Source organism: Mustela lutreola, chromosome 11, assembly GCF_030435805.1.
Source record: "Mustela lutreola isolate mMusLut2 chromosome 11, mMusLut2.pri, whole genome shotgun sequence".
Classification (NCBI taxonomy): domain Eukaryota; kingdom Metazoa; phylum Chordata; class Mammalia; order Carnivora; family Mustelidae; genus Mustela; species Mustela lutreola.
In genome coordinates, this window is record NC_081300.1 from 44,062,868 (window position 1) to 44,077,577 (window position 14,710).

General features: G+C 39.9%; 1 protein-coding gene across 1 annotated transcript in view; it reads left to right on the top strand.

The window, feature by feature from the left end:
- Nucleotides 1-7,604: 7,604 nt before the first annotated feature.
- CHST9 (carbohydrate sulfotransferase 9) overlaps nucleotides 7,605-14,710 on the top strand; it is a 233,054-nt gene continuing 225,948 nt past the window's right edge. Inside the window, exon 1 of the mRNA XM_059139311.1 lies at nucleotides 7,605-7,806. The gene's annotated coding sequence lies outside the window, so the exon portion shown is untranslated. The remainder of the gene's footprint in view (nucleotides 7,807-14,710) is intronic.

Sequence of the window (14,710 nt, forward strand, 5' to 3'; positions counted from 1 at the left end):
AAATAAATGCACAAAAGATATGATTTTCATATATGCAATATTATATAATCCTTGATGCTGCCAACCTTAGTGCATTTTCCTTAAAATATTTTTCATTTTTTAAAAATCTGGAAGTTACAACTTAAATAATGTTAGATTATTTGATCTTTTTGATGGATCTCATTTTTTTTAAAGATTTTTTTAAAATTTATTTGACAGACAGAGATCACAAGTAGGCAGAGAGGCAGGCAGAGAGGGAGAGGGGAAAGCAGGCTCCCCACTGAGCAGAAAGCCTGATGCAGGGCTCGATCCCAGGACTCCGGGATCATGACCTGAGCTGAAGGCAGAGGCTTTAACCCACTGAGCCACCCAGGCACCCTACCATGAATCTCATTTTAAGTTTAATTTGATCCCACCAATAAATAAATCATGCTTGCCTACTCTGTGCCAGCCACCTGATGTGACTGTGGTTTTCAATTCTCTTTCCATTTCCCTTAGTTTCCTGAGACTCTGCAGCTCAGAATTGGGCAGAAGCACTGGTAAGAATACTCCTAGGATTAGCTTACCTTCAACGGGTTTATCTGTAAATTGGAGACAGAAATGCCAAATCTGCACACCTCTGATTTTGTTGGTGTTGTGGTTCTGTTTTCATTGACGTTTGTTCCTAGGAACAATTTATATGTATACAGTGGATAAAAGTCATAAATGATGATGCCACACCTTACTAAGTCCTCTACTTTACTTTCTTACAGGAAAGATATGGCAGGAAAGAGATGGTTTGAGGACAATCATTTTTGTCATGCAGGTCCAATTTAAAATTTAAAACAAATGTTTAAAAGAGCCCAGTTTAATCTGCCAATGTGGCTGACTACCTAAGGTAGGCAATGGTACCTTGCCATCAACGGACATGTTTTCTAAAAATTTCAGAAAAATGGGCATAGCAAACACTGGCCTTTTCCTTTCCTTCCTATTTCAATGCTTTTTCATTATTTGTAAAGATCATTTCTCTGCTGGGCTCTGCTTATCCTAGAAGCTATAGTCATTCCATGTGCTCACTACCCATGGTAATTCATTATGGTTAAAAGTAATACCATAATATTGCATTTTTTTCTGAAGCACGATTTAAAAGCTGATTCATAGCTAAGGAGGAGCCTGTTGAGCCCTCAGTTTTTATGCTTTAATTCCTGGTATTCACCAATTTTACAGTAGTCAAATTGGGACATATTTGCTTCTACCTCTTGACGTAAAACTTTTGCTCTCCTTCCTGCTTCCTCATCACACTGAAACACATTTCACTTTTCTCTCCCATGAAAATCCCCTGTTTGCTTAACAACAGACAGGGACAAGATCCGAAGCTGGGGAAGATATCTGCACTTCTATCCCAGAAGTATAGACAGTGTTAAAAGACAATATACTGGCATTTACTCCTTTGTTTTCAATGGTAGTTAAAAAAAAAAAAAATTAACCAGGACACTTCTATAGTTTCAGGACATTTGCATAATGTGTAAGTGATTTAGTACTCCATGAAGGGTAGTCAAACGTGTCTGAAAAATGCAGACTTAACATCCATGTGCAAATTCGTTAAACAGTCCTCCCAATCACAATGAAAAATAAAACACAAAAGACATGTCAACTGTGATGTTGAGAAAGCTTCTAAAACAGTCATTCAACACTGAGAAGTTACATGAAATCAATAACTACACTACAGATTTACTCTGTGCAGGGAGGATGGTTCAAAATCATGGTATTTTGCAATTAAGAATTAAAATGCTAGGCACAGCGGCGAGAATATCGAACACGAACCAAGAGAAGAGAGAGAAGAAGATGAAGGTCATAAGAGATCTCGAAGTAACAGCAATATCATTATCGTGGAGGTATTTTTTAATATTTGAATAATTAACTCACAAATGCTTAAATCTATCATTCCTCCATGAACTTAAATATGATAACTTTTGGTGGGAGTTGTGTAAAGACACATTTCTCCTTGAAGAGTTTGTTCTTGGATGGCAAGTGTGTGTTATTAAATATATCGAAGGATGGACGTTAGCAAGAGATCGTATGTAGAACTTGTTCACTTTTACCTTAATACCTATGGTTCAAGTTGCTTTCACAATTATAAACTAGAAATAGTATCTTTTTTCAGTCTTTCAAGTTTTAAATTACAATGTCATTACCTCTCACAAATACAAAAACAAGAAGGTAAACAGCTAATAGATATTAACTTCTTTCTGTTCCTTTTTTCTAAGAACTGGGGAAGAATTTTTCTAATCCTTTTTTTTTTAATGAAAGCAGGGGAAGGCTTAAATAAGCCAAATAGGCAAATAGTGTTTAGAATAACTGTGTGTTGATGTAGATTCAGATGCAAATAATAGATAACTGGAGCCTAATGATCCCTGAATTTGTTGTTTTTAGCTATTTTGAGTATCAAATTTAGAACGTAATATTTGCGACACCTTGCTGATACTATATACTAAATTTTAGGAGGCCATTAAATATAAGAGTTCCTAAATCTTACACTCATTTTTCATCTTATATATTAGTTTTCAAAAATCGTTATTTACCTTCACTTAAAAAAAATCCTCCTGTTAACAGTACACATTTTGAATGAACAGTCAACAAAAAGTCTTCAGAAAGGCTAGGATAGTCACCATGGTCTGCGTCCCTCAGGGCTGAAATGATATTGGATTTGGTGAGGTGAACTGTATATCACAGGTACTCCCAGTGCTGGACAAGGAAATATTTCATTGCATAGGAAAGGTGGATTTAGAATTACTCTCTGTCCTCCAATGCCATATTTTATCTTAGGATACATCATTGACATACTCTCTTGATTTCATCAAATCTCTTAAAAGCTTGCTTGCTTTTTACATCCCTTTCAAACACACACTTACACACACACACACACACACACATTCACACACATCTTTGAATAGAAATCATAAAAAGAGACTTTGATTTTTCCTTTTCTTTTCCACCAGCAACTCTTCCCCTGTTTTCCTGTAAGCTTAACATTTCTAAATTTAATGATACGTGATTTGAATCCATTAGTTACCACCTCAGTGAAAGGGACCACGTTTTATTAAGTTTTGTATCCAGGACACTAACATGGAGTGCCCACACTGACTGGACAGCCATGCTTGGTGAATTAATTAGTAAAATATTTCTCAAGGAAGGCTCCATCACTCATTCTTTCCTAGATCCTGTTGAAATGTGCAGTATGGCAGGCCCCTCATCATTTCAGACCACTGCAAATTATTTTTTATTTTCTCTTAGGACCTTGAAGTCCTCCACCAATATCTTGATCACCCACATCAGAACCTGAACCCACTTTAGAAAATAAAAAAAAGCATGTGTCCACATATTACTTTAGAGAAAAGTTTTGATTTTGCTTTTTTTGTAAATTGTTCACATAAAATTTTGGCTGTTCCAATCACCTATCAAAAATCATCAAAGATGCAAAATATCATTTCTTTATATAGGCACATTTATATTTCCACCTTATACAAGTTTCCAATTTAGGTTTTCCTATATATGAACATGATATTATAAAGTTTTCATAAAATTTCTTTGCCTAGTACTATTTGGAAAGGTTTTGCCTTTTGTTAGTTTTTAAAGGAAATTCAGACTTGCTTAATTTAAGAAATGACATACATAGCTTGCCTAGTGACTTTGGTTTTCCTAAAATAACTGCAAGCAGTTCTTATTCAACCAATCAATGCATATTTATTGACCTGCTCTATTTACCAAGACTATTAGGTGCTGACTATTCTAATTTATTTGACCTTGAATCATTGCTTTATTTGGGCAACAGATAAATAATAATAATGGCAACACATCTTGTTTCATTTTTATTTATTTGTAATTATCTTTTAGTTTCTCTATTTGATCAACATCTCTTTATCATATAAAGGTTTTTATTCTTTAGGGATCGGCATTCTTCCTCATTTACTATTTATCCTGTGCTTTTTCCATATATTTTTCCATATGTATTCCTTTTTATATATATTTTTTTTTCTGAACACTTAATTTGTGCTTTACTTATATATATCTGATCCTTGATATTTCATTTAATTTTTAAGAAAATAATCTCTTCTTTTAAAAAATGTTAAAAATAGAGCTCCCAGAGCCAAATCCCTGTTCTTTCTCAATCCATTACATAATAATTTTAATCTCCCTCAAACTGCAAAATTTACTATGTGTAGCACGAGCAAAATCATTATACATCCAGATGCCTCAACTATAAAATTTTAATGCTTTGTCCTTTGCCCTATTTATTCCTGATATGAAAAGAGGATGCTTTCCTCTTAAATTTCAGAGAGGAAGTTCGACTTTGTAAGATACCCGTATCCTGCATCCTGTAACAACTTCAGATAATCAGTACTACATTTCTCTAGCAGGTTCTCATTTTTGTTTTGAATTTCTTCTAATGAAAAAAAAAGCCTACACCAGTCTCTTATTTTCTGATTAGAATTTGCTTTGGATGTCACTATGCAGACAAACTGATATGTGAAGCTGAATAATCATCTGAATAGGCTGATCAAAATAAGTGATCATGGCCAGACAGGGCAGAGGTTTTGAGGGTAGAAGGGTCTTTAAGGCTTGTCTAGTTCAATGACCTCAAGCCCTACAGAGGTTAAAACAGAGCCCACGGAGAAGAGACTTACCCCTCTTCTTAGATCTCAATCCAGTTCTCCAACACTCTTCTTCTTCACCTCACTGGCTTAAGCTTTTAGAAACAGTTTTTCTTTTTCCCTAAATTTTATTTATTTTTACTTTTCTCCCAGAAAAGCCTGGGCCAAGTGTCTTCTATCAACTACTACTTGGTTCTGCTATTCTCCCCTCCCAGCTTAGTGGGAAAGCTTGTGTTCCCTTGCTGTGAATCAACATAAATCATGTTCTTTCATTATTTTTCTTATTTTACTCCTGCTGTACAGAATAAGAGCAAGAGAAGTTCCTATAGCTACTGGACTATCCTCTATTGACTTATGTAAAAGTATTTCTTTCCAAGTAAACATATCTCTGCTTTCCTTCAGCAAAACAGTTGGAGACAAAAAATAAGATGGTTTAGATGTATTTGCGACCCCCACATGACCTTGTACGTTGTGCTTAATGCATTTCTGATGAATTATTATTTTGGCCGTTCATTAAGGCAAGTCATCGTTGAGAAGTATGTGGTTAAAGAAAAGCACAAACTTAAAAATACCAAGAGCTATCCCATAACAGTGCCATGTTCACACCTTAAAGTCGCTTTTTTTGTACATACAGATACCAGGAAAATATCCTTCCTTACTCTTTTCTTATCCCTCTACCCCTATTTTCTTTACTCACACCTTTCACAAAATATGAGCAGCTTGCTCTGCTCATTCTTCATACTATTATTTACATTTTTAAAGTCAAGGTTGACTGCATTTCTTATGCTTAGCCCAATAATATCTGCCCTGTGATGGTGAAGCCCTTTTCCACAAAAGCACTCATGATTTGAGGCAGGAAGTCCTTTTATGACTGTAATTGCTACTAACCTACACATTAAAGGATCAATGATCCAGAAGCTTCATATTTGCCTGGAAACAGTCAATAGTTAAACATTTTAAGGAATTCACAGAACTAAACAAAATTAATAGACTAGAGAATTTAGAAACATGCTGTGAACCAATGTTTCAGAAATAATTCACTACACAAAAATTAGTTTAACTACAAAAAAAATTTTTTTTTAAAAAGCAGTATTCTCATTTAACCATATAACTCCCAACCAAAGGCCATGAGATGTGTCTTACAGTGATGCTTGTTATACACTTTTCAGGTGATTCTTTGAAACTTTACTCATCAAACTTGGATATTAAAAAAAAAAAAAAACCTCAATTTTCTTAGTCATTAAAAATATTTGTAACTGCTTTGGACACAGAATTAGAAGTAGAAGACAGTTCACACTTCTCAGTGTTTGATTTGGTATGATGGTAAGATGAATGAAATAGAGGCTAACCCAACAGTAGTCTGGCAATGCCTAGCAGCACGTCAATCAAGCAAACTCAATCAGAGGTTGACCTGATCCTGCCCAGTTTCCCCACTGGCTACAAAAACTTTAATAATTTAGAAATAATAGAGTTATAATGATATTCTTGCTCAAAGTCCTTTTGCAAAAGAGAGGGCGCAGGTCACCAAAGTTGTATAACTTCCCAGCATCCAAGATGCAGAGTCCACTGCTCTAATAATGGTCACAACTCCAAGATTTCCTAGAACACCAAATGACACCCTTAGGACCAAACTGAAAGCGACTAAGTTAAATTGGTTAATTCACTCAACAACCACTCACCAATTGCCTACCAGTCAAATACAGCTCAGGGACACCACCTAGTTTCTTTAGAAGTCCACCTGCAAAGAAAGAGGTTCATTCTAGTGGTGAGTAAGGACCTTCATTGCATGGAGGACAGATATTGTCTGAGCTCAATATTAATAACAAACCAGCAGACATATACATTAAAAATAAAACTCTTATTTGAGAAGAATCAGGCTCTGTTTCAAAGAGTATTCTTTCAAAGAGAGTATTCACAGTATTTCCTCAATTAACCAAATTCCCTACCCGCCCTTCCTCCCCGGACCTTCTCCCCTCCATAAGTTATCTCTAAGCCCCATCGGTAAGAATGAGACCTACTCAGTGCAGAAACTGGGTAAGAGCTCAGTTTGAAAAAAATATACATTCTAATGTAGCCGTGGGGTAGGCTTAGCCACTTATTACTTTTAAAACGTTTTTCTTTAGTTCGTAAAAACTGCCTAAACCACTGCCTGGTCAAGGGTTTTGTCCATTTTATTTGCTCTAGTTCCGTCAAACTGTTGCTAGCACAACTTTTGTACTTAAAATTTACGTCTTTTAAAGATTTAATCTTTTTAAAATCTCAGTGCATGGTTCGTTTCCTTTAATGATAAAAGAAAATTCATCCTAATCTTGGTCTTTGCAAAGCCCTTTGCGAACTGCCAACTTCAGCTTGTTCACCGTTGAAATGCGTGGCCTGAGAGATCTCAGAGGACTGGAATATTGGGAATGGTCACTCTGATCTTTTTTAAGGACGCCCTGCCTTACACAGACAGACCTTCTAAGGAACCCACCCTGGACACACACTCCTGTACTGTACCTACTAACCCACCATCATCTGAGTGTGTGTGTGTGTGTGTGTGTGTGTGTGTGTGTGTGGTGTATCTGTGAAGCAAAAGAAATTCTAAGGCTTTGGAGTCCGTGTTTGCCATAACCTACTAACCTATTGATGTGTGCTTCGGGTGTTTCTAGAACACCTGGGAAAGGAATCTGGGACGGGGCGGAGGTGAGGAGGGGAAGGGGAATCCGGAAAGGGCGAGGATAATTACTTCCTAAACCCGGACTGGGTGGCACTCGAGCCTCCGCAGCGCCGGGGCCGGGAGACAGGGCAGAGGGGCCGGCGGGGGACAAGCCAGAAAGTCGGGGGACGGGAGGACGGCGGCGGCGGAGCAGCGGGCGGCGGGGCGAGCAGCGGGCGGCGGGGCGGGCGGCGCGCGGCCGGGGAGATAAAAGCGGGAGGCGGAGCCGCCGGGGCGGGCGGGGGCGCGGCGGCCGCGGCGGGAACCGAGCGCGAGCGGGAGCGGGCTCGAGCCGAGGCGGCGCCGCAGCCAGCCGGGCGGACGGGCGAGGGCGAGCGCCGGGCTCCGCGCTGCCCCTGCTCCCGGCGCGCCGCGCCCGCCCTTGCGCCCCCGACGGCCCGCGGCGGGGAGGAGTCCACCGAGTTTGCCCCGGAGCGCGGGGAAGTTTCCCGCGAAGCTCCGCTCCCGGAAAAGGGGGACCAGCCGGCGGCCGCTCGCGAGGTGAGCGCACCGGCGTGGGGCCAGGGGTGCGGGGAGCGCGGAGCAGCCGCGGTCGAGGGGTCTGCAGGGGCGGGGGAGTGCGTCCTCACCTTTTCAGGTACTTCGCCTCTGTCGAATGGGGGAGGCATCTTTCTTTTCCTTTTGACCCCGTCTTTCCCTCCGTTCTCCCCCCGCCCCATATTTGAACCCACTTCCGTTCACTTTATTGGACCGGCTCGGAGGGGCGGCGTGTCGGGGAGGTGGAGGGGACGGGCCGCGGGAGGGGCGCGCGGGAGGAGGACGCGCGGCGGAACTTCGCTACCTGCGCTGGGTTCCCGGGCCCGGCGGGGCGCCCGGGAGTCCCGGGATTCCGGTGCGAGTCCGCACTTGGCGCAAGCGGGGCTTGGAAGGAGGGCACCCCAGGGCACAGTATTGAGTTTCCGATGCCGGTTGATCCGGTCCTCCGGCCTGTTTGGCAGAAAGAGGAGCATCTCTGCAGCGGTGCCTCTCTCGCATCGGGACCTTGCGGAAGCTTCGGCGAGGGCTGAGGACAAGGTGGGAGGGAAGTTAGGGGCCTCGGAGCCGGGACGGACCAGGCCCCAGCAGAGGGGTTGGGAGGCGTGATGCGGGGGGGAAGACTGGAGTGGGTTGGGGAGAGTAGGGACGGCGTGATTGTTTGGTCGCTGCTGCGGTTACTTTCGCATGGTTACCCGCTCCCCCTTCTGCCCCGCTTGAACAGCCTGTCAGCATATTTCTGTTAGAGGGCTCCAAGGTGTTCTCTTTGATGCCTGTCAGGAGTTATTTCCAACTAAGTTCACAGGTGCGAAGCCTCAGCCGCTGCTCCCCGCGGTCCACCCCCAACTTCCCTCCCACAGGCAAACTGTTCCTGAATCGTTCCCAGGGTTTTGAAAGGGATGGCAAGTAAATAATAGAGTTCGTGTTTGCGTGACTTTCCCCCCATTGTGTTATCAGAACCAAATCAAAACACTGGGGATGTTTAATAAGACTCCCCTGCAGCAGTTTTTATAGTAATTAAGAATATTATTTACAGTGTTTATTTTTCAGCGCTTTAACTCCAAACACTGCATCAGTCTCTCTATATACAGCTCTGTCTGGACTGTCACTGTGTCACTGGGTTTAAAGGACACTGGCCTCTTTTGCACTCACGTATACACACCAAAATAGAGGGTGACAATATTCAATATTTATCTGTCTTCTTGATTCAGTGGTCTGGCACCTGCCGATTCCAGTACACAATTATAACACCATATGCCTGTCTACCAAATTGAGGATAAGGAGAATGTTATTGTTTTTCATGTGCAGGACTACCCTGGACTACCAGATTTTATTATTGGTTAAGGGATTTTTAACAGCTTCAGTCAAAGTGAATGAAATATACAGAACAAAATTACAGTTCTACCCCGTGCATTCAAAAGGAATACAATTCCTGGACACTCATAGTTGACTAGTTATCAAGGAAAAATTAAAATCCTTTCATCACACAGAAAACATTTTGATTGAATATGGTCAGTAAGAAATAGCACACACTGAATATTCTGAGAAAGCAAGAAGAATTTTCCTTGTGCCTCATTTGAGTTTTATCTCCTTTATTACAGTAGCATCCTCTAGAAAATGAGCACCTTGCAGATAGATGTTGGTACGTACTGACTAAATACCATATTTTTTAATACAGAGGCTTGGTGACAGTCCAAAACCATAAATGTTTTAAATCATTACCAACCATCTGTTCTCTCCCTCTCACTTAAAAGCGCAATCTTTTATTTTCACAGGTATCAAAACATACATCCTCATTTCCTACATTTCCATGAATTTTATCCCCAAACTGCAGTGATATCTGATGTTGACCTGGGTTTGGCAACTGTTGTGTTAAGCTCCTCTCCTTTTATTTTCAGTGAAAGAAGAAATCAAGAAAGTTTGAAAGCCTTTGGCCAAGGCTGGTGTATATACTCCAGTGAAATCTAATTGCTCTTTTTTTTTTTTTTTTTTTTCCCCTTCACCTTTTTGTTACCAAACAGAAGCTGAGAATTTGTACAGCTTCAGGCTCCTCCTGATGACATTCTTTCTCTTTCTTCTTGGCCACAAGGGTAGCATTTGGTGCTCTGAAGCAGTGCATTAAACAGCCTCGTGACTCCAGAAAATTAGCGTGGTTCCAGAAGGATATGGCCTCCTCCCAGGAAGAATTTACAAAATGGGAAGCTAACTTAATATTCCAAACCCCAGATGAAGTAGATTGAAGACATACCGCTTGTTTCCCACAGATGTTGGCTGTTGATGTTGCAAAGGATATGAGTAACATGTCTAGCTAGTATTCTTTATATTTGTGTTTGGGAACTTGGAGGAGTTTGTATGTAATCAGTGGATAGATTCACACCCTTCATTTTGTTTATGTCACCATTAGAGCAGTATTTGGGGTTTTGAGGTCCCCTCCCCTTCCCCAATCCCAGAAAACATTCACATTTAGGGATATTTGCTGTAGCTACAACTGGAATGTTAGGACATTTTTCTCACTCAAAATTAAGTTGCATAATAATATATTGTTCCTTCAGTGCAACCAGAACACTGGGAAATCCTTTGTACCCCAGTCTAGGTATAATGTTCCAAAACACTTCCATGTTTTTAAGGAAAACGATATTGGCAATCTTGCCCACACTTTGCAAATAATATGTATGTACTGGCAGAATATCAAGAACCAAAGAAAGGTGAGGTTTCTGCCTTCTGACCTGGTACACTGTTCTGTACTGCTTTTGCTTTGAAAGCCTAAGATCCTCCCTACTTACTACCAGGATAGGGCTGAAGGGAATGAGCCCAAACTATACACAATTTTGAAAGTTAGGTTGCCTTGAAAAAAAAGGCCTAATTTAAACCTTTGGAAATACATAAGGATGTGTTAGATCTTATTTTTCTGTATACTAAAAATGAATTATTGAGGGGAAACAGTTTCACTATGTATAGTAAGCACTCTGAATTATTCATGTTAATGAGAAGAATAGAGGCAAAGATAATCCAAAATCATGGTTATTTAAAAAGTCATTTGTTTTTGTCCCTGGAATGTATTACATGTTTGGTTTAAAAAAGATTTTCATTGTTATTGTGGGCAAGTTGCCTTTCTAATTATTTTGTTTTGTTTAGGTTAATTTTTAAATGAGCTTATAGACCTCAGACACCAAAACCAATTTATAGGAAGGTGATACAGATGGGCAGCCTGCCCAGAAAGGAGCTGGGTGATAGAAATAAGCAAAGCTGGTATGGGAACTTTGCAGTGGAATATATATCATTCACAGAAACATAATCAAGACTCGACTGTATACCTACTTAATGAATTCGTTTTAAGAACTAGACATGTTCCTGGAAAAAATAAAAGTCCTACAAGCAAAATCTGAGAAATTCAATCCCACTTCACATGTAAGAGAGGTGATGAATATATTTTTTTTAAATGATAGTGGACTACTCCTGAACACCGAACAGGAATATTCTGATTGATAAATCTTATACTAAGAATCTGTAAGCATGAGATTTTTCTAAAGCATACATATGTGTGTGTGTTAAGGTGATAATCCTCAGCCTTCCCCAGGTACTTTCTAAAGAAGAGACAGCAAGACGCCACCAAATAAGGGGTTTGGTCCATTTGATCTCTGTCCCTAAGCTCCAAATCGAAGTACATTTCACTGAAGAGAAGCTGTCAAGTGTGTATTGTTACCGTGGACCTGGTTAGAGAAAATAGTTGAAATTCAACAAGACTGGCAGTTTAACAGATTTCTGTTGTGTTTTTCAAAAGCTCTAGGGCAAAATTGGTTGTGGGTGAAATAGTTATTTGAACAAGAAGTTGATTCGCACCGTAGCGCTGGTCGTTCAACACCTCGTTTCTAGTCACCGTTCAGTTGTCTATAGATCTTGTTGAATTGTTAGTTCTGTGGACTCCTGGGAAACCTGTAGGAAGGTTAGAGCTTATAAAAATATATGATTGGGAAAGCAGATAAGATCACTCATATTTCAAGAATTCAAAGCAAAGAGGTGCCTGGGTGGCTCAGTTGGTTAAGCAACTGCCTTCAATTCAGATCACGATCCTGGACTCCCAGGATTGAGTCCCACATCAGGCTCCCTGCTCGGCAGGGAGTCTGCTTCTCCTCCTGACCTCTCTCCTCCCATGCTCTCTCGCTCTCAAATAAATAAAACCTTTTTTAAAAAGAATTCAAAGCAAAAAGTAAAACTACAACTTTTTCAGCAGTGAGCAGAACGGTGATAAGTAGACGTTCCCTTCAGAGCGGTCACTATGTCCTCATCATAAATGTGCCCGTACTGCAAGTGGAGGGGTACTTCTTTCTTGAAAAAACTTCTTTAAAAAAATTTTTTTATAGGGCATGGCATTTTTTTTTTTTTTAAAGATTTGGGCTTTAGACTATTTTAAAAGAAATATTGTGGTTGGAAGTATGCTTGAGACCTACAGGATATATTTTATACACATTTGTTAAAGAAATCAGTTTCTTCTGATCAGTGCCTAAGTCTTAGAATCAAAATTATGCATCTTGTTATAGAGATGGAAAGGACCTTTAAAGTAATTTATTCCAATGCCCTCATTTTACCGTTAAGGAAATGGGGACCCACAGTGATCCCTGTGAACAGCTAAAGGTCACACTGGTAGTTAGTGGCAGAGCAGAAACCTGATCTCCTGACTCATTCAGCTCCCGGTGTGCTAAGTTGGGTGCTTAGGCAAGGGAGTTAACTCTTTCTGGCCATCAAGGCCTCAGCTCCACATGCTAGCCACCAAACGGAATGGTACAGAGGTAGATGCAGAATGCTCGTGATTTTTCTGTCTTCTGTCATCCACTGAGTGGTCCCCATGGACCAAACAGTGATTCTCAACCCTTTTAGTCTCTCTTTTTTTTTTTTTTTTAACAGCAAATATTTTGTGTTTACCCCTTCATATCCTAAAATGCAATTCATCAATAATCTAGTTACCGATTATATCTGTAATGAAAAGGAGCAGTAAAATAAAAGTTAATTTGTAGTTCACAACTGTACTAATGTCTGGGGATGATGTCACGGGAGCACATACTAAAAAAACAGAAGCTTGCATGAATAGATAATGAATAAAGGTGGAGTTAAGACAAAAAGATCAGAAGACATTCTATACAAGAAGTACAGGAAAATGAAAGAACAGGATAGACTAAAAGTACGTTAGGATAATTACAAGCCAGATTTATTTGTATGTGATAAAGAAGAATATAATGGGAATCGTTCCAGGGAAAATATGCCAAGTCAAATTATAGATTGTCAGAGTGGAGAAAACGTGGAAGTGTGATATTTTGCAAATGAGGGAGTAAATACTATTAATATACTTCCACCAAAATTCCAAACCTATTTTATGGAACATTTTCATTCTGTTACTAGTGTGAACTCTATTTCAAGGGATTCTGGAGGTTACCCACCATATCGTCAATAATAGCAGATAAAATACTTCTAAAATGAAAATTATTGATTTGGTGCTGATATTGCCTCTACTATTATAATCTATCAATTCTACAGTTAGGAGATAGACTGCATGGAATGACTAAATTATTCACCTCGACAACCTTAATTGTCAGTCTCGGGGCTTTTGGTGGAAATTCTTATAAAATGCTTAATTGCAATTATCTACGAGATTCCATAGTTTGATATCTACTGTAAGTTTAGTTCATCAGGACACTGCATGTTGTGGGGGGTATTTGGGGAACAGAGTGTAGCCAAGCCCTCTCAAAATATTCTCCAAGGGCGGTGTGACCTTGAGGGGAGCCCTAGGACTAGATAAATAAGATTGTTATTTTTTTAAAGTAGGACTGTCCTGCTTGTCCACCAGTCTCCTGCCTTCAGCGGACTAGGATTACAGACTCTCTGACCGTCAAACTCAACCTCATGTTCTGGTTTTTTTCTGTCACAAGACCCTTTAAAAAAGTTTCCTTCTTCTGGTCCTCATTTCTCCTAGAAATCCCTCTTTACTGGGTGACTGTGAGTGTCTACAAACTAATATGCAAGCTGGCTAGTATCTTAGTTCTCCCAGGCCTTAACCTTGTTTAGATGCATGTCTCCAAAAGGCACTAAAGCCTTTCATAGAGACAGAGACGATACACACACTCACACATATGTATGTGTGTATATGCATGTATGTGTGTGTATGCGTGTGTTACATGTACACACGTGGTTTCAGGCAGTGAAAAAGTGGGAAAGAAGGTATTGTTTGAGATGGTATTTTGAGTGCCCTTGAGACATGTTTATGCAAACAAAGAACTGCACTGGTTCAATATTCGCTGTTGTACCATAAAATAGTGCTGTGAAGTATGCTCACAGAAGAGGCCAAGAGGTGTTACCCATCCAATAAACTGTTGTATTAGATTTTTTTTTATATTGCTTAAAATAAATGCATCCTGTGCTAACATATAGGAGTTGGGCTGGGAGGGAAGGTATAGACAACTGTGGTGTCTTTCTTAGTGGTCTGGGTACTGTTGACACCCTAGAAGCTCTCCAACATCTCTTCTCTTTGCAAAATACGGAGTATTTGCAGAGAGATTAGAGGGTTTGAAGACCACCTGGTGGTGCAACATAAAGGAGAACGTGGGACCCTAGCAACAAGGAGGGGATTGAGAGGGAAATTCAAAGATTTTCACTTCTTACATTTGGACTGGCAGACCATCATGTAAGACTGGCTCTTGAAAATTAAGAGTTATGTGAGATATCATTTCAGTATTAGCGACGGCAAGTATCTTAAACTTATTAAATTGTAAGTAAAAATTGTTTTTTTTTTTTCTTAGATTATTTTCCACTCCAGGTCCATTTTAGATGTCTTTTATAACATTGTATATCTTAGTCTTTTTAAAGAAGGAGACTTTTTCATGTAAATTCTTAACAGTTACGATAAGAGTCACGGTGTGTG